Here is a 26,553-nt window from a genome sequence, read left to right on the forward strand (position 1 = left end):
CGGCAAGGTGGTGCAGTGGTATCGCTGCTGCCTCGCAGTAAGGAGACCTGGGTTCGCTTCCCAGGTCCTCCCTGCGTGGAGTTTGCATGTTCTCCCCGTATTTACGTGGGTTTCCTCCGGGTACTCCGGTTTCCTCCCACAGTCCAAAGACGTGCATGTTAGATGCATTGGCGATCCTAACTTATCCTTTGTGTGTGTGTGTGTGTGTGTGTGTGTGCACCGTGCAGTGGACTGGTGCACTGACTGGGGTTTGTTCCTGCCTTGCACCCTGTGCTGGCTGGGATTGGCTCCAGCAGACCCCCGTGACCCTGTGTTAGAATGTAGCGGGTTGGATAATGACTGACTGACTAGAGTAGATATGTATGAATATACATATATACAGTATGTATGTATATATAAACGTCTATGCGTGGAAATGTGTGTGTCTGTCTGTCCAGCCTGGAAGTGTGAGGCTACAGCATGAAGCTCAAATATCTGGCAAGGCAGCTCCAAGTTAATGAGTCAGAAGAAGAAAAAAGTACGAGGCTACAGCATGAAGCTGAAAGAAAGCGAGTCAGTCGCCCAAGTGAAATCGCTGAGGAAAGACAAACTTAGCCTCTAATACACAGGCGAGACAATCGCATCAGCAAAACGAAACCTCTAAAGAGAGAGAAACTCGCTTAGCCACTGATAGACAAGGGAGGTGAGCACAATCACAAAACGAAACTGCCGACTCTGCATTTCAACTTTTTTTCTGCAGTTTTCAATAGTTTCTAGGAGCCCGGGCTTTTTACAGCAAGGACTTACACAGCTAGTATACGTATATGCGTATGTATATGATTTTTTTTCTTTCAGAGACATTTTTGGTGCTACATTATTTTTTTAAATGATATAAGGTTTCATAATTGGCAGTATTTGCTGAATACGTTGTTTGTTTTATTTTATTACCCATGTTTCTTTGTTAGTGTTATTTGAAGCTGTGTCACCACAGTTATTGTCATGGTCGTGCCTGCTGAAATAATTTCATATACAGTACACACGTGTAGGTGTACCTTGGTGTTTGGTGTGCTTGTGCTGCATCTGAGGCTATAGTAATCTGTGTTTAAAAGGGCCAATCCCACTGCTAGCAAACTGCTGTATTGAAATTGTAACTTATTCCTGAATGTTGCTGTTTTCTTATTTGTTCCTCTGTATTTTTCTGTTCTTTTTTCCCTCATAATAGTGTTTGTCTGCTCCACGTATCTACTTGGCATAATGGCACTGGGGTGGGGGTTTATGAAGCCCTTTGCAGATCAATATATAGAGCACCTTTGTAGTCAGAAGCTTAAAGTCAGGGCTTGTTAGAGTAACACAGCATGTTTGGTTCTCCCTGTCATGACAAACAAATAAGGTGCAACAGCACAACTTTTTTTGTCTGAGCCAGCAGATTCCTGACAGCTCTATTCTATCATTTTTATTATCTGCATTTTATTATTATATGACTGATGAAATACATGGTGACAACACAATTTATGCAAGAATTACATGTAACAGAAATTATGCATGTTGAACCACTTTAATATGATGAAAATTAAACTGCTGCTTAATGTATTATTATATTTTTATCTTACTCCTTTCTCCATGAAAGGCAGAAACTGAACTTTGTGGACTAAGGTTTAGTGCACTGCACTGCACCACACTGTCTGCCCAAGATTCTTCTCAGTTTAATTCAGTTAATTCCCATTAAGCACACTTCCAATTGTGATCTCAGCATGCCATACAGTAATTATAAATACAGTATGAAAAATGTACCACATACATACAAAGCATAATGTTGAAACATAAACAGACTAACAGCATGGAATTCATTGAAAAATATATCTTGTACAAAATAAAGCAAAAAAAGACTGACAAAGGTTAGGGGGTCATGCCAGAAACGTCTTGTTTAATAATGAAGCATGACTGATGACCTGCAATGGGACATTGCACCAGGAACAATCAAGTAAGTGTTTGCATACTTCTAAGGTCATCCCAGGCAATTCTTCAACCCAATAGTTAAATCAGTGGTTTTACGGTGTCATAAATGTGAATCTTGATGAAGGTAGAGTGAAAAAGTCAAAGTTTAACTGTTTTATAGGAGGAAGGTTGTTGTGGATGCAATAACTTGGAGTTCAGGGAGGATCAACAACAAAACGTATTTTTTGTATAGCCCAAAATCATACAAGGAGTGTTGTAATGGGCTTTAACAAGCCCTGTGTTTTGACAGCCCCCCCTAGCCTTGACCATCTAAGAAGACAAGAAAAAAGTTTTTGATCAAATCAAACCCAATTGCACTTCATCTATAGTCAAGCTGCTGCCAGAATACTTTCTGTTACATTTTGATAGATGAAGGCGTTGATATTTGAATAAACCGTGTTGTTTAACACACGTTTCTCAGCCACTGCCTTGTGACTTTTGGGTCACGGGTTGCTGGTGATGTGCTGCGGGTGGCCATCACTAAGTCACTGCCTTTGAGGTTCATGCACATAAAACAAAATGTATTGTGCATATACATTATTATTTTATTATTATTATTTATTATGTCTATAGGGTGGTCCAGATCTAATTATGCAATTTTCATTACGCTATAACTTATTAAGTTTATTACATAGAAAATCAGCCGAAAAATCCTGGACCATCGAGAAGTGCACAAACTGACGACATGAAGAATCGTCTTCGCACCGAACTGTAATCGTCCCTGCTTAAATCAAAGTCATCCAGACGATCTGGATCTGCATAATTAGATCTGGACCACCCTTGTAGTTGCATTCTTATCACCAAGCAGTTTTGATTTTATTTTCTTGTTTCATTTCACACTCATTTTACTAGGGCCCCCAAAATTCCTCAGTTTTTTTCTGTTTACCATGTCAGATTCTGCTCATTTCACCAAAAGGGACATAACCACAAGTTTATTATGTTCACTGATTAACTCATAGGAAGCAATCTATAGATGGATGCAACCTACAAGTTATCTTATACACTGACTTTGTGACTGTAACACCAAATACAAGCATGTTAGTGGAGGACACATGTAAATAGAAGGTGGGCATCTGAAATAAAAGGAAAACTCAACATAGCATCACAGAACAGAATACCACACTTTCAGTTATTCTTCTCTTATTAGTCATATTTTGGATAACAAATAATTTACATATATACAACCATAACCATCAGAATCTCTCACTGATTAGCAGCTCACCACTACGAAGTTACAAAAGTTCGACATTAAATCTCAATGAATTCTGCAAGATCTAACTTGTTAGACCCAGGCAAGTTAACATGCAGTGTGCACAATGAATTTTTTTTTCTATGCACAACCTATAAAGGTAACTCAATTTTTTTTTTTACAAAGAAAATACATTTTTAATGTGAGTTTTGCTCAATAACAAGTTAATTTAATCAGTTTAATAAAATAACATCCTGATTATACATTGGAATCACAAACAAATATACCTGTTTTTATTAATATTACACGATTTTATTCATCTTGCCCTATCTGTTTGTCTGGGTCAAATTATGCAATCAATGTTTTACCCACTTTTACTGAACTGATTTCCTTCAAACTTTGCATTTATGCTGATCTCTGGTGACAGTGCAATATTGCGTAAATTTTGGTCCCAGGATCTGTATGTTAATTACGTCAAATTTAAATTTGTCATTTCCTTTTATTATACTTTTAGCCTAATACACATTGTATTATGGACGCTATATAGCGCCCGACCCGGCACAGACTGGCACAGAGGCATGTACAGAATATACAGAGGCTTTATTATTTCTCTTCAGCCGTGTCACACAGCCCAACACAGTCCCAAAGTAAAACACAACACCAAAACATTATTTCTCCTTTACCACCACTACTCTTTAAGCTTCGTCCTCCTCCTCCCGACTCTGGCTCTTGAGTGGTGGTGGCTGGCCCCTTTTATAGCCCACCCGGAAGCGTTCCAGGTGCTTGACCACCTGGTCCTAATTGCACTTCCGGGTGGGGCTAAAGACTCGTCCAGCCAGGCTGTTCACTCCATGCAGCTCCCACTAGCGGCCATCCCAGCTCCCAACCAGGATGTGGAAGACTCCATCTCCCATGGAGCCAGGCGGGAGGCTGGGAAATCACCGTCGGCCCGGAAGGCTGCCACCAAGCGTCCCGGGGGAGGTATTGAGCTGTCCACGTTTGCTCCCCTGGAACATATGTAGCAGGGGCATCCCAGCCGGGCATGGGACCCAGCCATCCATCACAACATATATAGTGCTTTTAGCCAACACACATATTGTATATTTGAATTAGCAATATTGGTCTGGTGGGTAATGTGTTGGACTTTAGATTATGTGGTTGAAGTTTCAAGACTAACGGAGACAAATTAATAAAAAAAAATGGATTCGTCGGTATTGAAGTTTTTGTCAAATTTCTTCAATATGACAGTTAAGCACCATTGCTCAAGTGGTTAGCATGTTGGACGTTCAATCAAATGGTCAAACATTTGAGACCATAGTATACAAAATATTTTTGTTTTTAATTTTGCCATTTTTTTATTATTTATATACAAATTTGGCAAAATACTGTTTTCAGTGATTCGACAATATTGGCTCAGTAGATAAAGTGTTGGGCTTTTCTAAGAAAGATTGAAGGTTCTATTCTCCAATAGACAAATGCACATTTCCAGTACTTCACACATGTAAGGTTTCACCAGGGTTAGGATTTTCTGAAATGAGGAATGAACAGGAATGAATGTTAATTTTCACCTTAAGATTATAGGTTCGATTCCACTCTGTCACTAATGTCATTTCTGTCAAATCACCTTCCCACCCAAGTCAAGGTTTTTGTAACATGCCGAGGATTGTATGGCATTAGAGTGGCTAAAAATATATATTAAAAAAAAGATTTTTAAATGGATTAAATCTAGTTGGTGCACTCCTGTAAGAGCCTATGTCTTGAAGAACAGCTGAACGACTGTCTCTTAAACTTCTGAGGCTACAAAGTCCCATTAATTTGGTGAGTGATGAAGCTGCAAAAACTGCTTGGGCGGTGGTCACTCTCATTATAAATGTCCTGACCATTCTGTAGCTCCAACTAGAGCAGAGCCTTAAAGAGTTCAGAATGGACTGAATGCTGAAAGTCAGTCAATAGTCTTACTGTACTGACTGATCAGTTCTAGCGGCTGAAATCATTTCATAAAGCACAACTTTTTAATAAAAAATTTAAGCAGTTCTTCAACTGAATGCATTGATTGCTTGTACGGGAAGCTATTGGATGCCATTTCATGTTAGGTCACCGAAGGTCTTAATTTAACAGCAATAACAAATGTCCTGTGGTTTGTGGGGGCTTTGACCATCAGCATTTAACCGTTTGCTTAAAAATATGAAGATTCCATGTATTTTCTACATTATTTAAAAGAATAAAATGAAAATATGCCTCAGCAACAAAAGGACCCACTCACCCAAAACGATGAATGAGAGGCCCATATAGACTCCAAACTTTTGAAGGTATCACGCCCTCCCCCTCTGTTCTTCATAAGCTGTCTGGTTGTGAGAGCATTCCTCACACCTCTGAAACTCAAGTTACGCTAATGAATTCAAATCACAAATTATTTTGGTATTCATGGTGTTTTTCACATTCCTCCCACATGTCAAAATTCAGATTGCTTAGACTAGAATGTGATCCACCATTTCCAGTCCTCTGATTTGGAAATGTATCATTCAGAATATAGTGATACCATAGCATGTCATCAGGTTTTTACTGAACATACTTTAACTTTGTTAACATGAATAAATATCATGATTTCAACATGATTAGAATTTTTATTTCCCAGTGTTATAAATATTTCTATTATAACTTCTGGAAAGTATTTTAGGTTCTGAAATATAGGTAGAGTATCATTAATCCAAAATTCCAAAATCTGCAATGCTGCAAAATCTGAAACTTTTTCAATCACCTACATGATGCCACCTACAGTATTTTCTGATTTATTTTTTTATGGCTAGGAAGATGGGAACAAAATATATACAGATTTATAACAAGTTTATTCATTGCAGGCTTGGGGCTGTGTGGTGTCCCGTGAAGCCACATGCACTATGATGCACCATCACTCAAGCGACTATCCAGGAAGGACCCCATGAAGTGCCATGATGCAGGACAGATACTGCGCCGCAGTTTAAAAGTGCTGCCCAGCACCTGCTAATATAAACATAGCACACCACAAGTAAAAAATTCATCAGATTTAAAAAAACTGAAAAAATTCTGGAAGGCTACCTGCTTTCTCTAGTGAACATATGGAACATTGGCCTTCTTAAAAGGGAACAAAAATAGTCTATACTTCATATTTATCACTTTTGACGTTCAATGTGTTTGTCATATCAACTCACAATATAATAAAGGCACAGTGTTATGAAATTGAATGTAGGTGAGTTGTCATTTATCTGCTTTGGCTACATTTCCCAATTTGATCAAGAGTGTCCCCAAAATATCGTGTTATGTATATGCAAATATTCCATAGTTCAAAAGTATTAGAAATCTGAAATATTTCTGGTCCCATGCTATTCACATTAGGGATATTCAACCTATATAAGGATTTCGACTATGTGGTTTTTTAATTGCATTGTAACAAGTTAGAAATATCTTTTGTTGTGTATTGAAATTACTGCTACTGTTTCCCTTTTGGGCACATTAATGTTGAGCATCTGTGATTTAGGATGCACTCTTGAACTGGTAGTCTCCTAGGAGTTGTTCAAAGTGATGTCATCAGCACCACAAATTATAAGCCAGCAGTGTAGAGCTTCCATAGTACAAGATTGTGGATAAGGTCTGAAAAATGTTTTGTGCCATTTTGATCTGTTTGTTACAGCAGATTGCTTAACAACTGTGTTTGTAACTTCAGTTTAAGTTACATTTTGATTGGGATAAAAGATTGGATTGATTTTCCATTTTTGACCACAACAAGTGTATGTACTTATGCTTCATCTTCTAACCTGACTTTGTCTGCCTTTGTGGTCTGCCACTTGAAACCTTTGGTATACAAAACAGTTTTACCTTCATGCAACTAATAATGTGTATCCTTATTTTACTGTGCTTATGTAAAATGAGGTTGAAAATGTGAATTATCATATTTCAAGTCCAAAATCCTATTTATATTTCTTGAATTTACTGACATGCTTTTCCATCCATTGTCAAATTCATATCCACAGAAGGCCATAGCTTATCACTGCGTTTGATTTTATATGGGGCAGTAGTCCAGATCATCTTGTTCTGGATAGGACAGTAATCCATCACCAATTCACTGAAATTTCACTATAGGTTCATTAGAATTATTTTTTATGGTTCAGTATTATTTGATTAAAGCACAATGATATTTAAGCAAATTACACATTAAGTGAGAAAACAATATGAAAAAGATGCCACATTAATGTCAAGGGAAATGTTTGTCACAGGCCCAAAGGTGGATCGTTTAGGTATCAGCTACACAATGTGCTGGAGCCCCGGCTTTTCTCCATTGCTTCTAACTGTACTTTTAATGCAGCATCAAAGCAAGGAAATGAGAAATTGAACTGAAATGAAAGGACAGCCCCTTCATTTCAGGTTTATAGAAAAATGCTGAGTAAAGCTGGAAGCGGAGCGGCTTGATCTGTGTGAATATCAGAGGCTTCATTGTCAGCCTACTTAATGTCTTGTGTTATCAAGCGACAAAAACATTATCGTAATATTCCAGGCAGAAGAAAGTGGTTGTATTGTTGATTGTTACTTTTGGACAGGCACCAGACTTCAGTATAAACAAAAAGACATTGTGCTTCCTGTAGTTTTTAAAGTGCTGTCCTCGAAGAAAATACATTCTGCTGTACATGCAATGCACAATTGAGTGCAAGTCTTTTAGTTTGTTTAGTATAAACACAATGCTGACATAAATGCCAAAGTAAACATGGAGTATCTTGTAATGTCCATATGTCATGCTGTGGATCAAATGAAGGATATAATTATTACAAATATGGAGTACTGATTACCTCTGATAAGCGCTATGTGGCCTGTGGTTATGCACACTCCTACAGAAATGAACTTTGAATACATGTTCATCAGTTTGATTTCTTCTGGGACATTTTTCACTGTGTTATACAATTACAATACATTTTCCATATCCTAGTGCTATACATATATTGTGTCCATTCTATTTCATGTTATGATTGAGGATTATGCTGTGTCTTAATTGCTAGCTGTGAGCAACAACTCACATTATGGCTTATTTTTTTAATGGCCTCATAGCCTGACCTTGCTTATATCTTATGTATGAATGTGAATAATGTTATAGCCTTTATTATTATAGGATGTGCTTTGGACTGGTGAACAATTTTGAAAAAGGCTTTTGTTAAAGAATATTGTTGGAATGAAACCATGAAGTTGAATAATTTTGACCCCTTTTGTGTTTTGTGTTGCGATTCATTGACAGAACAGGCTGTTATAGCTCACACATGCACAGACACCTCAAAAGAGGTGATGGGGACAAAACAATTGACCTTCAGAGAAAAATAGCACTTAGCCTGATTCTTTTGATTGATGATGATTTTACCTTTCAAAGGTAAGCAGCACATCAGCATCATCAAGTAATCATCAAACAAAGGCCTCTAGTACAACAGAAACATAAAATGTTTCTTGTTTGTGACAAGTCTTGACTATATGAAATAGTTGGTACATGATTTTCAATCTTGTTTTGTAATTTTTTCTAGACATTTATGAATTTATTTCATAATGCATAGAGTGGCTCATATTCCAAGTACAAGTTGAAATACTTTTAATTTGTCAAAATGTGTAAGTTAAATGTATGTATGAATACAGTATGTAAAACAGTATGTATGTTAAATGAATAACCATTTAAACAATAAATCAATGTTATTTAGTAACTATTATATTTGCTGCAAGCTAAATCTTATTTTATTCTTCACTCTATCATTTCACAAATTAAAGAAGTCATCTAACTAGAAAGTTGCCATCCACTAAAATATCAAGTGTTTGTCAATACTAGAAATCCATCCATCCATCCATCCATTCTCCAACCCGCTATATCCCAACTACAGGGTCAAGGGGGTCTGCTGGTGCCAATCCCAGCCAACACAGGGCGCAAGGCAGGAAACAAACCCAGGGCAGGGCGCCAGCCCACCGCAAGGCACACACCCACACACTAGGGACAATTTAGATTCACCAATGCACCTAACCTGCATGTCTTTGGACTATGGGAGGAAACCGGAGTACCAGACATGGGAAGAACATGCAAACTCTACACAGAGAGGACCCGGGAAGCGAACCCGGGTCTCCTAACTGCGAGGCAGCAGCACTACCACTGCGCCACTGTGCCGCCCAATACTAGAAATGACTGTCTTTTTTTCTTGTTATTATTTTTTGCATATTTTTTTTATAAATTAATACCAGCTCATTTTCTATATGTAGATATTAACTTGCAGTTGGAATAAAATATTATAATATTTAGGTATGTTTTCCTGAAAAGGCCGACCACAGTAGCACTCTACCACCTTCCCATACTTACATAGTAATTACAAAATGAACTACAATATAGCTTATTCGTCCAGCTATCTGTTTACAAATTTCAAGGAATGTTGATTTATAAATCAGTCAGACTTCATGTTATATAACCTTGAAGAAAGTGCATTGTCAGAAGTTGTTTTCCAAAGGATTTAATATAAAATTCAGAGTAATTTTAAGAATACAGTGCCAAAAAAATGTGTTCACCCCCTTGGAAGTTTTCTCATTTTATTGTTATACATCACAGTAGATTTAATTTGGCTTTTTTGATACTTAATAACAAACAAACTTCTGCAAAGTGATCTAAATTAATTCTAAGTATGAAACAGAAAATAATTGACTACTTAAGTATGCACCCCCTTTAATATGGCACGCCTAAATCATCACTTAGGGCATCAAGTTGGTTTTAGAAGTCTCAGATTAGTTCAATGGAGATCACCTGTCTGGTGTTTCAATTTATTGTAGTACAAATACCCCTTATCTGGAAAGGCCAGCTTGTGGAGAGTCAGTATGGTGACCTAACCTACACAATGAATAGAAAACAACAGCTTAAGAAATTCAGTGAATGGGTGATTAAAAAGCCCAAGTCGGGGGGTAGAGACAAGGAAATCAGAGTGATCCTGTATTAAGGATACTATGAGAACCTATGTACCCATTAAAGCTCTGAAGGAGTTACAAGGCACCATGGCTCAGCCTGGAGAGACTATGCAGACCACAAATGTTGCCTGGGGATTTCACCAATCAAAGTCACTGACTGAAGTATGCTGGAAGAATGTTCAATGGTCTGATGAGAATAAAACAGATTTTTTGCCATCAGACTAAACACGTTACACTGCACAAAAACACCTCAGTTCCACAGTGAAGCATGATAATGGCAGCATCCTGCTTTGAGGGTGCTTCACTGCAACACACCCAGGTAAGGCTTGTGAAGGTAAAAGGAATATTTCAACCTACAGGAAAATCCTAGAAGAAAACCTGATGCAGTCTGCAAGATGCCTGAACCTTAGGAGAAGATTTGTTCTCCAGCAAAATAATAACTGTAAGCTTGAACGCAAAGCTACATAGGAATGGCTTCAAAACAACAATTTTAACGAGTATTGATCTCAGTTAAATTGAGAATTTGTGGCTTGACTAGAAAAGGCTGTTCACTCACGATCACCGAGAACCCTGACAGAGCTTGAGCAGTTTTTCAAAGAGGAATGGGGAGAAATGTCAGTGTCCTAATGTGCAAGCTGAAAGAGAGAGACCTGTGAATGATGATTTAAGACTGTAATGGTTGCCAAAGGTTTACTGACTTGAGGGGTTAATGCCTATGTAATTGATTTTATTTTTATATGTTTAATTAATTTAGACCATTTTCCAGAAATATATTTTCACTTTGACATTTAGGAGTCTTTATTTCTATTGATCAATGATAAAAAAAGCCAAACCAAATCCACTGTAATTCAGTTTTTTTATCAAATTTTAAATTTTTTATAGACGTTGTATATACCAATTTGTAAGAAAATGAAGATAAAATATATAAATTAGTCAAGTGCTCATGAAAGTATGTTAATTCTATACCATATAGACTACCTCCCAGTCTGCACGAATACTAAAAAGGCAAAACCTTCCATCTTTTCAGTTTTCCAAAAGATTGGAAAAGATTTTGCGAAGCAGGGAAAAGCCAAGCAAAATGACACCTTTTATTGGCTAACTAAAAAGATTAAAATATGCAAGCTTTCGAGGCAACTCAGGCCCCTTCTTCAGGCAAGATGTAATCAAAGCAGGGAGAAATTGTTACAGCATCAAGTATTGAAGCCAGTGTCTTTTAAGAACACAGAAAGGGAAATAATTCATTGAATTAATGTTTAATGGCTCAGTAAGAAAACGGAAATAATAAATTTAAGATAATGTGTACCAATGCATTTGCACCATATGATGTGAAACATCAAAATTTATGACCTTAATAAACTGAATCTTCTTATTCCTGGGAGATAACAGAAGCATTAATTCCCTTAACAGAATGCCATTCACAGCAGAAGTGACACATTTTCATTTTGATGGAATGTTTGCATCACGTGTCTGGATTTTTGGTACAGCCATTAACAGAAATAAAACAGTAATGGCATGAAGATCTGAGGAGGCAGGAGCACAATGAAGGTTTTCATTTCCATTTGACTGCAGTCACCTTCGTGTTTTAAATATTATTGTGTACTTGACTAAATAATCAAGAGAATGTACATGATCACTTCACTTTAAAGTAGTTTATACATGTATGTTTATGTGTTTGGGTTACATGCAGGCTACTTGACTTGCTCAGAATCAGACAGTGTGTTTTGTGCTGCTAATAAGATGAACATCTGAGGAAGAGGAGCAGATGCTGTTTCTCGCAGGCTATGCAGACTGGCAGTTTTAGGTGTGTTGCATTCTCTTCAGAGTGTCAGTAAGATCAGATCAAAATTCTTTTCTTTTTACTAAATGGTAACGAATTCAACAGCAGCATTTTGCATAGAACACCTAAATAAAAGGATCTTCATGCTTCATCTTCATAGAACAAGGCCTAACATTAAAGAAAGGAAGAATAATGAAGATATAAAAACTTTGATATTTATACCAATCCACACTTCCTCCTTGATATATGTGCTTCCCACTGCTCTCTGTAAAAGTGAGCCTGAGATGGACATTGAACTGACACCCCTGATAGTTCACATCTAGTTGTTAGCCAAAGCGCCATGCTGTTTGCCATATTATCCCACAGAAAGATATACATTTGATTTGTAATATTTAGGGTTATAGGCAAGTGTGTTCAGTAATTTTAGAAAACAATGGAATTGCAGATTGCCTGTCCTGATACTGGATGGGGTCAGTGACAGAAAACCAGGAAAAGAACGCATCTGAAGATCTAAAAAATGGTTAAAGATGACCTTAATAGACATGCTTTAGTCTTGTGTGAATTTTCAGAGCACACTTTCTTTTCCTTTTTGAAGAAAATAAAACGGAACAAGTTAAAGAAACCAAATAATGATAAAAACTAGTAACAAAAGTGTAAGGTCCCTATACCAGCAGGCATTATTGTGTAGAGACTAAGGCATAAGACTTTAAACCATAAGGTTGTTGGTTTAATAATTTGTTCAGACTCACAGTGTGTCCCTGAGCAAGGCTTCTGAATCTCCCTGTGCTCCAGTTGTAAAAATAATTTGTAAAGTATCCTGATCTTGGAAGTAGTGGAGAAAGGCATAAAATATACAAAAATATTCCAATCACAAGACAGAAGTAGCCTTCAGTTACAAGCCTTAAACCTCCAGTACATATTGTAGATAATATCTAAAATTACATTACATACAACTTGGCCTATGCATGTTGTAGTTCTTTAGGAACCTTAGGAGATCTGAGGGCATTGCAGCTATAGTGGAAGGACAGTCATCTGCTGTCTTGTACTCACTCAAAAGCATTTTTTTAACAGTCCATCACAGCATCTTGGTATATTTAACTTAAGCAGGCCAGGCATTACCAGAAGAAAACCAGTAATAGAGGTTTCTACACTCTGTTGGCACTTTATAAAGTCAGTTGTCAAAGTGCTTCTTTCATTGGAGCTGTGTTTGCCCAGAGATCACAGCAAAGTTGCATGAGGCTGAACACTATCATCTCAAGCAAGACCATAATGAGCAGGTGAAATGTTCTTGCATTGTTGAAAACGTGGTCTTTTAGAAGATACACACTGTAAACCAAATAGGTCTTTAGAGTTTTGCCTTCATTTTATTGACAAGTTGTTATCTACAACAGTAATTCATTAGGGTCCTGCAGATTATGTATAATTCTTTTTGAGCTGGAGTCTTGCAAAATAATCCCATTTTGTTTGCACCTTTTCTTAAACCAACCAAATGGGGGCCAAAAGTACAAGCACTAGAAAACTGAGAGTGACCATTTAGTATATGCACATTACAAGGGTGGCAACAATGAGGAGGTGACTGGCACAACATATAGGAATAGCAGTGTGGTTAACTGAATGCTGAGTGAGCGTGTAAATGTTTTGGAGTAACCCTGTGTTATCTGGTCCTCAAGAAAACTCAAGTGAGCCAGTTCCCTGGACTGCTTGTCATAATGTCTACACGCAGGTCACAGAAAAGGCAGCATATTTTCAAATTTGACCTTGTTGCACTATGAACATCTGTTACACACAGGTTTGTTTTATAAAGAGAGAGCTTCTTTAATTGCTGTGTTGGACCCAGGATGCTAAACCTTTCTGGAGCTTGTAAGAGGACTGAGGTCAAACTTGTTGTTACCTGATGAAATAAATGAATGAATCAGTGAAGCACTAAACTGAACAAAATGATCCAAGATCTTTTTTTAAACACTACAGTGTCTGTGTCTAGACAGCATTAATGGGTATTTCAAGAAAAATGCAAGTTGAATTTCACATGTGACAGTGCTGAAGAGAAGTGCCCCAGCATAACATAAATTCATGCAATTGATAGCTTGCAGAGTTAATGGAACCAAAGAACTTGTCTTTGTTTTCATTACTGTCCATGTAAAGGACAGGACAGGACAGGAGATGTGTTATGTTCTGGATTGAGAGTGACTCACTGCTAAGACCCTGGTTTTAAGAGGCAGACACTCAGGTAGGTTACCAGTTTGATTTTGTGTCACCTCTTTGTATGCAGCTAGATTGGCTCTAGTTTCCTCTCATATACTTAGTGGTTCTAAAGTGGCCCAGAGCAAGATTAATAGATAGATATGCTTTATTCATCCCCAACATTTTGCCACACTCCAGCTCAAAGAAGTAGGTATTTTGTGTGTGAATGTGTCCCTCCTGAACAAATTTCTCCTTTTATTCATCTCCCCTCCACAATCAGAAAACAGATGAATGGCGTGTTCACCCTTATTAACATAAATTCTTAAGTGTTGCCTTTGTTTTAATGTATGTGGTAACAAGGAGCCAGAGCATCTTCATGTGTTAATTCACACTCTTTGCTCTTCTTTTCTATAAAAAAAGGTGATTTTTCCATAAAAGACATAATATGTTCAGAATGTAACTCTATCTGCTACACAGACTTCAGAATGTACCATTTAAACAACTGTTAAACCCAACAGTTTAAGGGGGAGAAACATCAAATTCATTATACCCAATGCATTCCACTCTTGACTTGTGTGTCCACTAACCAGAATTGTCCATTTACGTTGTATGTTTGCCTACCTTAACAGAAGGTACTGCCGTTTGTTTAATATGTCACCTCTTTTAATTTTCTGTTTCTGACATTTTATTTGTGGCAAAGTTAACAAAGTAGTCAGAAACAGAGTGGAGCAGTCAAGATCACACATCCAAAATCATCATTGTTTACATGTCCTTTTTGGGGAAGCTTTGATTCCCTTGTTAATGATGACAATAATGGCCAAAAACTATTGAAAGCATATTGTGGGGCAACCCCAAAATTGAGATAATTAACCGATTTCTGTACCATTACACCACTGCGTTGAGGAATATGGAGCTGAAGGGTATTAGCTAAACGTTATCTGAAAAAAAATATTAAGGATCTGAATTAAAGCCATCGCCTGCTAGAAGAAGGTAGAATTTCAACAGATTTTGTGATAATTACCTAAAGAATTTAGTTTTAGTTGTCTGTATTATGTCAAAATGTAAATCAGGGGACTGAAATAATGGGCCTCTTATGTCTTTAGTTAGTTTTAAGTCCTTTGACATAGAGACATTAAATAATGAAGGCTATTTTTATTTTGCCTTCATCTCAGTAGGCTAGGGAAAGATGCTTCATAGATTATCTAACTCTAAAAGAAAATATATTTCTGATGGTACAGATATAATAACCTAGATTTAAGAATAAAAAACTAGTATGCAACAAACCAAGCATGTATTCTATGATAATGTAAAAGTTTTAAAATGATTAAAACTGTTCCTTAATCAAAGAAAGATTAATTACATAATGCTTAACACATAATTATTTAGGCTTTTTAGTTTCATTTATTTGTGTACCATATTCTAAAAAAACTGGGATTTCAATCTAAAGATAGTATATAACTGTGAAGTATTGAAGACTGAAAGATGGCAAAATTATGCTGGTGTGTAAATAACTCTGCATAACAAAGATTTAAATTATTTTTTTTTAAACATCTGTACAGTTTTAGATTTTAATTTGCCACCTGCTTAAGCTATGACATAAGGAGCAAAGTATTGTAGAATAGAAAGTTTTACAGCATGGTGTGAAGATCCAAATGTGAAATCGGTCAAGAAAATCAATTGTTATGCAAAACGTCTGCCCATGTTATAGTGTAAATATTTGAATACTTGTACTCTTGTTATTTTAAGTCTGATGAGTTCATCCACTAAATAAATATTTGTAACTGGGGCATATTTTGTTCAATTGTTTTCATTGCTTTATAGCTACTGAGGTCCGAATAGTTGGAGACACGTTATTAGACTGAAGAAAATGTTTGATTAAACCTCTGACTGTGCTAATATACCTTCTAGGAAAAGTCACCTTTGGAAACATGAGGGTCATTACAAAAATAACAAGCATTTATTTGTTTTAAATTCAGTAAAGTTATACTTAGGAAATTCCATACATTGATTTTGAATTGATGTATCTAATTCATGGTTGCAGAGTGCTGCACAAAATGGAAGACAACCTTGAACAGGGTGCAATTCCATCAAGGGGAATGCACGCACACTTATTCCAGCTCACACTGGGGCCAGTTTAGAGTTGCTAAATAATTTAACCTACAAATCTCTGGGGATGTCAACGAAAACCAAACCACTGGTTACAAGAAGAATGTGCAGACTCCATTTATAGTAGACTGTGGATGGAATCAGAACTCAAAATACATTACTTGATCTGTAAAGCAGCATCACTAACCACATCCCTAATGAATAGGAAATTACTCGTATATGATAATTAAATTTGCATATATTTTAACACAAAATTTCTATTCCAGTCAATGTCCAGGATGGCCTATGAAAAATTAGCCCTAGTATTGTGTAGAACACACTGAAATGACTTTTGTGACAAAGCCATCTGTTGTGATAGTGACTGTATCTAATTAAGAAGAGCTACTTTTTTGTATGCCATCCTGTGCTATTGCCACTGTTCTTGAAGTTTGTATATCACTTGTAGATAAAGTCGATTCTAGCCGCAGTACAATTCAGAACCACATTATGTCCTTTTCGAACCTCTGCTTCCATTTCTAAGCTTGTCGCATCTTGATTTTCTCTAGTGAGTTAATTGATTCCCCTTTACTGCAATTGGTAGAGGCAGCACATGGGCAAGCCCAGAGTGATTGATTAGTATTGTTTGTGTCTTCATGCTTAAAGCGCTTTATCTATTAACTGACAGTGCTAGTGCCTGCATAGTCCTCTCCATATAAACAATGAAGTTATAACTGAATGTTAACAGAGATTACCTCATTCATTAGAAATGTAATCATTTTATTGAAACAAATTGTTCTTGTCAGCCATTTGCCCACACTGACCTATGAACATGAGAAAGGGGCCTAATGGTATTATGTTTCATTTATGTATGTAATAACAGATAGAAGTGCTGTTTAATGCCATTCATTTTAAAATTGTCAAGCATTTCTTGGTAATTCACATATGCTTCCTCGTTTTTGTATGACCTTCCCATTCTTCATCTTCTTCATACCTGTCCTTACTTCCTCCTTGCTAATCCATTGCACTTCCCGGTTTACTATCTATACATCATTAAACCTTCTCTTGCTCTCATTTTCTTCATTCATCAACCACTCAGAGTACTCTTTCCATCTATTCCACACACTCTCTTCACTTGTGAGTACACTTTCATCATTATTCTTTATCACTCTAACCTACTGCTTATCTCTCCCAGCCTGGTCCTTCTTCTTAGCCAATCGGTACAGGTCCTTTTCTCCCTCCTTAGTGTCTAACCTCTCATACAACTTATCATGTGCCTTATCTTTAGCTTTTCCCACTTCTCTCTTCACCTTACGCCTTGTCTCCCTGTACTCCTGTCTACTTTCAACATCTCTCTGATTATCCCATTTCTTCCTTGACAAGCTCTTAATCTGTATACAGTACTCTGCTGTACTTCCCCATTCCCCCACCAGGTTTCTTTGCCCTCCTTCCTCTGTCCAGATGTCACATCAAGCAACCTTCTAGCTATCACCCTTACCACTTTTACTGCAGTTGCCCAGCTATCTGGTTAACTCTTCAATGCCACCGTGCCTGTCTACCTCGTCCCTGAACTCAGCCTTGCAGTGGTTTTTTTTTTTCAACTTCCACCATTTGATCCTTGGCTCTGCCCTCACTCTCCTCCTCTTCTTGATCTCCAGCATCATCCTATGGACCACCATGCTATGCTGCCTAACTACGCTTTATCCTGCCACCACTTTGCAATCTCTAAACTCCTTCAGACTGACTCTCCTGTACAGGATATAATCCACCTGTATATATCTTTCTCCACTCTTTCCTCCTCCTTGTGTTCCTCCCTCTTCTTAAAATACATATTTTCCACAGCCATGTCTATCCTTTTCACAAAATCCACTATCATCTGACCTCCTGCATTTCTATTCTTGACACCATACCTACCCCTCACCTCCTCATCTCCTATGTTCCCTTCACCAACATGTCCATTGAATTCCACTCCAATTACCACTCTCTCTCCCTTAGGTACACTCTCCATTACTTCATCAAACTCACTCCAGAAATCTTCTTTTTCATCCATCGCACACCCAGCTTGCACGGGGTATGCGCTAACGACATTCATCATCACACCTTCAGTTTCCAGCTTCGTAATCATCACACTGTCTAACACTCTTTTCACCTCCAAAGCACTCTTGATATACTGTTCCTTCAGGATAACCCCCTGCCCTATTTCTCCTCCACACCATGGTAGAATAATTTGAACCCGCCTCTAATACACATTGCCTTACTCCCCTTGCACACACAATATATTTGCCTTCCCTCTTTCCATCATCGGCCAGCTCTCTCCGTTTACCAGACATACTGCTGATGTTCAAAGTTCCTACCCTCTCTTCCTCTCTCCTACCCTTTCTCCTCTCCTCATGCATCTAGACATGCCTTCCCCCTCTTCCTCTCCTTCAGCCAACAGTAGCCCATTTCCTCCAGCACCCATTAGCTAACTGGTGGTGGTCGTTGTTAACTCAGGCCTTGACCAAGCAGGTATGGAAATCTGTATTGTTGTCCACATATTTTTCTGGCAAAATTTTACACCGAATGCCCTTCCTGACATAACCCTCCCCATTTATCTGAGCTTGGGACTGGCACGAAGAAACACACTGCTTTGTTTATCCCCCATGGCTGGGTTGTGATTCAAATGTACTAAGAAACATTTTTAAAAGGAAAATCTGTTAAACAGTAATTCAAGTGTAGTAATAATGTTTAATAGATCTTGCGTGCATTTTGGTTTTCTGCTACAAGGGCTATGAGGCAGCACCACTGATCACTGATATATTTTGATTGACCCTGCAATTTAAAGTTTTGTTGTTCCTAAGAAAAAACCTACATGAATTGATAAAAAAAGAATTTTTTACTTCATTTTTTATTACACAGTAGAAGAAATAAACATAGATGTCTCCCAATTTATGAACTGACCCTCTCGTATAAACACAAAAATCCATGTAGACTCAAAGACAAACTTGTGAGTGGACCTGAGTGAAAATCGATCACTTTCTAGTTAATAACCACTTTCTCAAATGATGTAATAAAATCAACAAGCCAATCTGAAATCCTGAATAAAGTACTGTTTTAGCAAGATGTACAAAGCATGAATTAATGCACGCTGTATTAACAGAGAGCTCATTTCACTTATACTAACTGCGTATTGAACAGTTGTTCAGGGGTGCAGATACTGTGTTTTAAATTCAGATATTGCTTTTTCAAGTTTTCAATACAGCCAACAGTTTAATTAGGTCCTCACAATCCTACAGGTCCATAAAGCACAAGTACAAAGTGGGCCAGCATTGCTTGCATTCCATTCTTTCCAAAACATATGCTTTGGAAAATGTAATAAATAAATGAACAGCTTAAAAATTTTGCCTGGACTCCTGATTAAGCTGGTGGTTTACTTTGAAATCTAAATTACGTGTCCCTAATTCAACTGATTTCAAAGCTCTGAGGGGCCATCTAAGGACATCTCACCCTGAGTAACAACTCCCACCTCAGGTCTGCACCATCATTAAAATTAATTGGACCTTTTTTGCCGTTCAGTACATATTTGGGCCACATCTTCACAGTAGAGCATAGCTGTTTTTTGGGTGGTGTCCACATTCTGTGAGGGTCTCTCCCTTTTTAATCTGCTGTTTCAGACTATTAAAAAAGAAAAAATAACTTTTACTTCACTTGTAGTAGCATGATTAGAATATTCATGTGTTATGTATACTGTATTTTATTAAACATTTGAGGGTTTGGTAGATTTGTGAACATTTGGAGGCTTCTGGGCTAAAAAACTTTTTTGTTTACTGTAATGAAACCAAATGATTGTATGTGAATCACAACAAAGGCACACTGCTAAAAATAAATTGGTGAACAATTAATTAATAAGTTATTAGGCTTAAAAAAAAAAAATCTGTCACTTGCTTATGACATCAGGTCATTGGAAAAAGGAACAAGGAGCTGGTCTGAAAATTAAGAGTACTTACAAGATAAATATAGAATATGAGAACTCTTAAAATTATGTACTAGGGGACCATCCATCCATTATCCAACCCACTATATCCTAACTACAGGGTCGCGGAGGTCTGATGGAGCTAATCCTGGCCAACACAGGGCACAAGGCAGGAGACAAACCCTGGTCAGGGTGCCAGCCCACTGCAGGGCACACTCACACAAACACCCACACAACAAGCATTAGGGAGAATTTAGAATCGCCAATGCACCTGACCTGCATGTCTTTGGACTTTGGGAGGAAACCGGAACACCCCGAGGAAACCCACGCAGACTTGGGGAGAATATGCAAACACCACGCAGGGAGGACCCAGGAAACGAACTCAGGTCTCTTTACTGCGAGGCAGTAGCTCTAACACTGAGCTACCATGCCGCCCGCTAGGGGACCAATTCAGGATGGAGTCCTGCATCGAGATGACAATATTGAATGACAGTATTTTATGGGATCTGGCATCTGGAATTACTTTCATGCCATCTCATTAGCCAATCCTGATCAGACCCTGCCCAGTTTCATAAAATGACAACTATACAATTAATCAAATTTTGAGAACATCAAGGATTGCCATTCATTTTCTCTCATGGCCAGTTTTGTATAGCATGCTCAACAAGTAGTTTGTAGTTGCTGCCCCTCTTTATTTGCATCCTTAACATGACAAAAAACAAGTATGTCAGGAAGTGCTGCACTGATGGGTGAATGGTTTGACTAATGTGTCAGTTTCTCTGAATTTTTAAATGATAGATTTGAAACCTTGAGTGAAGGCATGTACGGTATAATGGCTGTAGCTTCTTTCTGCTTTTTATCAGTAGTTAATGCTGGGCTGACTTAAACATTCTTTATTCATCATCACACTCTTTTTTTGACTATTTTGGTAAGTAGTTGTTAATGAGGGTGATTTACTCAAACTTGGGAGCCACCATTGCTGCACTGGCGTTAGGTGTGGGGATGTGGGATCAATAGAATCAGTTTTTCTGGTGTCAATGAAAACAGTCCTTCAGCAGAACGTAAATCCAAAGGGACTGGAAGTGAAGTACTAATAAATTAGAGTGTAAAAGGCACACTTGGCCAAAGTGTGTCTAGGTATGGAGTTGGGTGAGCAAGTATTGGCAAGAGTCGGTGGGAGGAAGACATGCCAGAGATGGCCAGAGAGGCACAGAAGGTGTAAAGAGTGTTAAGTAAAAGTACATGGTGGCTAAGTGGGGTAGGCACCACATGGCCTAGTCAGGTGCATTAACCTGCTTACGCTGGCCCGTTGCTTTGCGTCTACTCCTGTTTATGATGCTTCCTTGTATTTTTAATCCCAACATGAAAGCCACCTTCTTTGTACCTTTTTGCTTTCATTGATTTTTTTTCTTTCTTGAGAGTGCCACCTACAAACCAGTCTTTATGCACCTGAATATACTTTGCTGAGGTAAAGGCCACATCACATTATACTGTACATCTTTTCCAATGATTTTCATTTGTAGCCTTCATTTACGTAATCCTAGTGAGTCAGAGGCACACTCCCATGAGGCTCCAACAAAATCAGACAAGTTGGACATAGGGATAGGATTCTGTGAGCATGAGAGCTGACATCTAATGAATGTTCATTTGGAAGTATAGTGCATATAATGCAGTAGTGAGGAATAAGTAACATTAGTGTTTTGGAACTCTCAAACAGAACAATGCTCGTCTGTTTTAGGCCTTATGTTTTAATTGCCACTAGAGACTGGAAGAAAGAAAAAAATGGGCAGAGAGTGTGCCTTAACTTGCCATAACTGTTAACCCTTAGTACATCACCAGATCCATCGGGCAGCATGTTATTGGTCCAGAAATAAAGAGAATGCACAACTGTGCTGGAAGGTCAACAAGCAGCTTCTAAATCAGACATGTCCAGAGATTTACAGTCATGTAAATTGACGTGATTGTCAAATCTGACATACCCAATGAACAGAATTTGTGCTCTGTGACATGGTCTTTAAGTACTGTACCCATACTAAGCAGATAAGTGTTTGTGAGGTTCAACCCTTTTAACACCAGGACACTTCTTTGGCCTTTTTTGGTGCAAATTGATAAATGTGCATGTTGACAACTCAGTGGAAACTTGCTGTACTGCTATGATTAAACATAACAGTGGCAAGTTAAAGGGATCAGGAGATAAGACTAATAAGACATAAACAAAGTAAATGTCAAGACTGTAAACTAGATCGGAAAGACCGCAAAGCCAAATAGGCTAAACAGAAGTCAAAAAGACATGCCTATAAAGTCTGAAATCAAAAAGTATGCAAACTTTTGTTTTTCTTAGATAATCTGCAATCTGGACCATTTATCTTATTGTCAAAGTGATGTCACACACTGCAAATATCAGGTTGGTTTTTTAAGATGACAATTCAACAAAACTTCACAAAAGGGTTGTGAGCTTAACAAACCAAAGTAGTGGCAGAAATGGCACAAAAATATTATAATAATGTTAAATACAAACTTAAAATAGACATTATGCTCTGATTCTCCATTCTTCAAAAACAAAAGTGAATTTCTCAAAGCCAAAAAACTTAAGAGAAAGTGTGATTTATTTTTTAATACAACAGTTGGCAACTTGAACACTGGCCACAGCAGCAGCAGCAGGGTAAACGAGACTAACAGATATCAACTTCCCAAAGAGCAGAAATGTTTTGAACCCTTGTGTAACATACTCAGTTTTGTTATTTTATAGAATTTCAGTATCTCTTCCTGTTTGTGCTTGTGGTGTCAGATTTCTCAGGCTTACTTCCAAGGTGTCTACCAATGGTTTGTTTCCTGTGTCTGCTGTGCTTGTGTGATATTTCCTTCATTTATTTTCATAGTCTCTTGATACATTTCAGGGTTCACTCTGGGCCAAATGTAGATAATGGCTGTGGAAAGTATACCAGCCCATCACAAGACCGACCCATGCTCATAAATGGCGGATTTGCATTGGCCAGTTATTCTAACCTGCACATCTTTGGGAAAACTGAAATACCTGGAGATAAATGCATACAGACACAGAGGATTCACAGAATTCACAAGGGTGTTGACCCAGCTTTGTAAAGCTGTGAGACATATTCGTAATTCAGTTGTAAAATCTGATTATAAACCTGCTAGCCTCGTACAGCGCCATGCAGTGGTGCATGCTACTAATTGCGCTGTCCAGTGTTGTTTCCTGCCTGGTGCTGCAGCCACCCATTTCACGATATGTCTAAGAGGATGCAAACTAAACACTGATTAAATTGAAGGCTCTAAATTGGCAATGTGAGTGTGTGATGGACTGGTGTCCTGTCCAATGTTTGCGTTCCTATATTTTACCTGATGCTGCCAGGACAGACTTCAGCACTCGTCGACCAAGCAATGGGCAAGACTAGTCCAGAAAATGAATGTATGAATGATTTGTGTGCAAAAGAGAAAGTTATTATGCCTCAAATAAACTAGAATGGGCAATGACTGATTGAACAGAGCCGAAATATCTCAGGCCTGCATCCTCTACATTGCCAATTGAAAAAATAACAGAGAAACTCAAAAACATAAATAACTAACACAAAGCAGCCAGTTCTGCTTGTCTGTCATGAACTGAGCAGATGAAAATTAAATGAGCGAAAGTGACATTCAATCAATAGCATGATGAATCAAGGCTGAACACAGTGGCAGGCTGAGGCGGCCACTCCGATAGCACCTTGTTATAAAAGTCTAGGCTCACTGCGTTTGTGTAAACTGGGCCACAGACTGCCTAAAATATAACTTCAGCGGCCAGAAGGTTAGGGAGGGGGGTTGGTGGTGAAACAATAGGGCTGGTATTTTCTTTCATATGCCCAGTGAAAGGGAATGCTTACTGTAGTGTTATCTTTGCAGGAGAGGTCCCAAAGAACAAGAAAAGCTAGAAACAACCCTCTTGAGGGTTAAAAAAATGTCAGTTTGCCTGGCTTGTAAAGTAGGCTGCAGCAAACATTGTTCCCCTTTTTTCACATGATAGAGAGAGAGAGAGAGAAAACTTTTAACCCAGCCTTTTATAGTGGAACTGTTGGATCTGTCGCGTCCATGGCAACAAACCACATGATGAGGTGTATTAGATTGCATGGGACCAAGAGCGTTGAGGCATAGAGGCACAGTGCATCCAGCCTTGAGTTAAAGGAAGGCTCTTGTGTGCGTTGCGCTATCATTTTTATTTACCTTTGATTTTTCCACTGCAATGCACGATTCTTTGGGCCTCCCTGCTGTGTGATCCTCACCGACTGCAGGTAAGCAATGCAAATTTGTGGGTCATCAAGTGCTCTACTGCTTTTTAAAAATAACTGCTGAATCACACAGCCGAAGACAGGATGATAACAGAGCTGTCTTTTTCCAGTTCGGGTTTTTCTCTTTATTTAAATACTCCTCAGACATTGCAAGCCTCGGCTTTCCACCCCGTGGAATATAGGATCTGTTGGAGATACTCTTCTGATGTGGTGCATATAGGAATCTGAAAAGGCCTGTCTCCATTGACAGGCATGTTAGTATAATTCGGAATTCAAAGCATGCCTAGTAGAGTGCTTGAGTGTGTGTTTCCTGCCAGGGTTTGACATCCCATCCAGAGTTGGTTCCTCTGTTTCACTCATTATAAACTCTGGCTCCATGACTCAGTAATTGACAAATAGGGAATGGATTGTTGGATTTGTTATTAGTTGTGCAAAAAAGACATCCAGGTATTGTTTAATAGTGGAGAGCTTTGTTTTGAAGTATTTCTTTGGAAATGCTAGTTCAATATTGTAATCAATTGCTAGTTGTTTTTTTTTTTTTTTTTGCTTAGTGAGTTTTTGTTAGTATTTTTAGAATGCAAATTTATATACATTGTAGGAATTTGCTTGTATTTCAGCTTCTTTAAGGTGTAAAGGGTTTGATGTGTTGCTGCATATTGTATATATAATGTATGAAAATGTTTACAAATAAAAGTGACCATTCTGTCTAGTAGCTTTCATTTGTCTGTTCAGTCTTTTCAAAATCATTAGGTTGGCACAGGGTGTACTACAGCATTTAGGATTAAGCTGACTGTTCAATTCTTAGGTCTTCATGTGAGTTTAAATGTTCTCTCTGTGCTTATCCCAGCTCCCTCCAGGAAGTCCAGCTTTCTCCACTCAGTTCAAAGTAATGCTGTCAGACTGATGATCTTCATCAAAATCGCCCGCTGTGAGGGAGTGAATATGAAAGCAAATGTGACTGTGACCAGTGGTGGGCTTGTGCAATGACTGTGACCAGTGATGAACTGGCTGTCAGACTATAATGAGTGGTATACTAATTTCGTAATTGTCAGCAGCAATTGACTGATTCAGTGCTTGTGACCAGCTTGTTCCTGGTTCAGTAATTGTGACTAGTAATGGACTGGCTTTCATACAGCGATTATTGAGAAACTGATTCAGTAATTTTGACCAGTGATGAACTGACTGTCATACCAGGACCGGTGATGGACACGTGAAGCTATTGTGGGTGACTAGCTGTCAGAATCTGGCTAGTGATGAATTTGGGCCATGATGGTGACTAGTGATGATCTCATGAAATGATTGATTTCTGCGAGTGACTTACTGTGTGACTGTGTCCAACAATGTTCAGGGCTTGTGACCACAAGAGTAACTGGCTTTCATAATGTGAACAATGATAGACAGACATGGACTTGACTTAAGGCACATTTTTGCTGCTTCTCCCAACCCCTCATATATTCCCTTACTGCTGTGATTAAGGTTTTTATTTTTCTAGAGTTTAAAAATAATCTATCTTTCTTCTATAATGTCTGTACTGTATTCTGAATCATTTTTTATGTTCTTTTTTGTTTGCTTGTTTGTAGCCATTATTTAATAGTTATCAATTTCATAGCATTATTTTCAACTCCATCTTGTTTTGGTACCAGGTGCAATCATTTTGAGAGCTTAGTGACACCCATTGTCACAGTAACGCTCCCATTATACCCCAGGATTATGTGTTTATGAGATCATCAAAAACAATGGTATAGAAGTCATTCTTGTGAAGCCCCAAACTGTCTCAGACTGGATAAACTTACTAGTGATTATGTGCAATTCTATGTTTGTAGTTTTGGTATTTTATTCCTGCTTTAAGTATAACTGAATTTTGGTGTTACATTACAGATTTTGATGATCAATTTTTGATTTCCACTTTTGACCTCAGCTTTGTTTTTGTAAGCATGTTTTTCCCCAGGGCCCTTCATTCAGAACTACTACTCTCACATTCAAAGACAGTACACTTACAACGAACAAGTTGATAGATCAAATACACATACAATATGTGATACAGGGTTCATAATAAAATACTCCCACTGTACAGTCAATCCTCAGAATAAAGAGACCTTTTTAACTAAACATGTGCAGCGTGAATTTAAGAGACTTTTAACACAAATTGTACTTGTAAATGACACCTTAAATATAT

At 38.0% G+C, this 26,553-nt stretch overlaps 1 protein-coding gene across 20 annotated transcripts in view; it reads left to right on the top strand.

Moving 5' to 3' along the window:
- The window catches only part of dtna (dystrobrevin, alpha), a 480,591-nt gene that overhangs the window by 254,139 nt on the left and 199,899 nt on the right, over nucleotides 1-26,553 (top strand). Inside the window, exon 1 of one of the 20 annotated variants that reach the window (XM_039754470.1) lies at nucleotides 24,269-24,380. The exons of the other annotated variants lie outside the window; for them this stretch is intronic. The gene's annotated coding sequence lies outside the window, so the exon portion shown is untranslated. Of the gene's footprint in view, nucleotides 1-24,268; nucleotides 24,381-26,553 lie in introns of those variants that run through there. 20 annotated transcript variants of the gene reach the window in all.

Source organism: Polypterus senegalus, chromosome 5, assembly GCF_016835505.1.
Source record: "Polypterus senegalus isolate Bchr_013 chromosome 5, ASM1683550v1, whole genome shotgun sequence".
NCBI lineage: Eukaryota > Metazoa > Chordata > Cladistia > Polypteriformes > Polypteridae > Polypterus > Polypterus senegalus.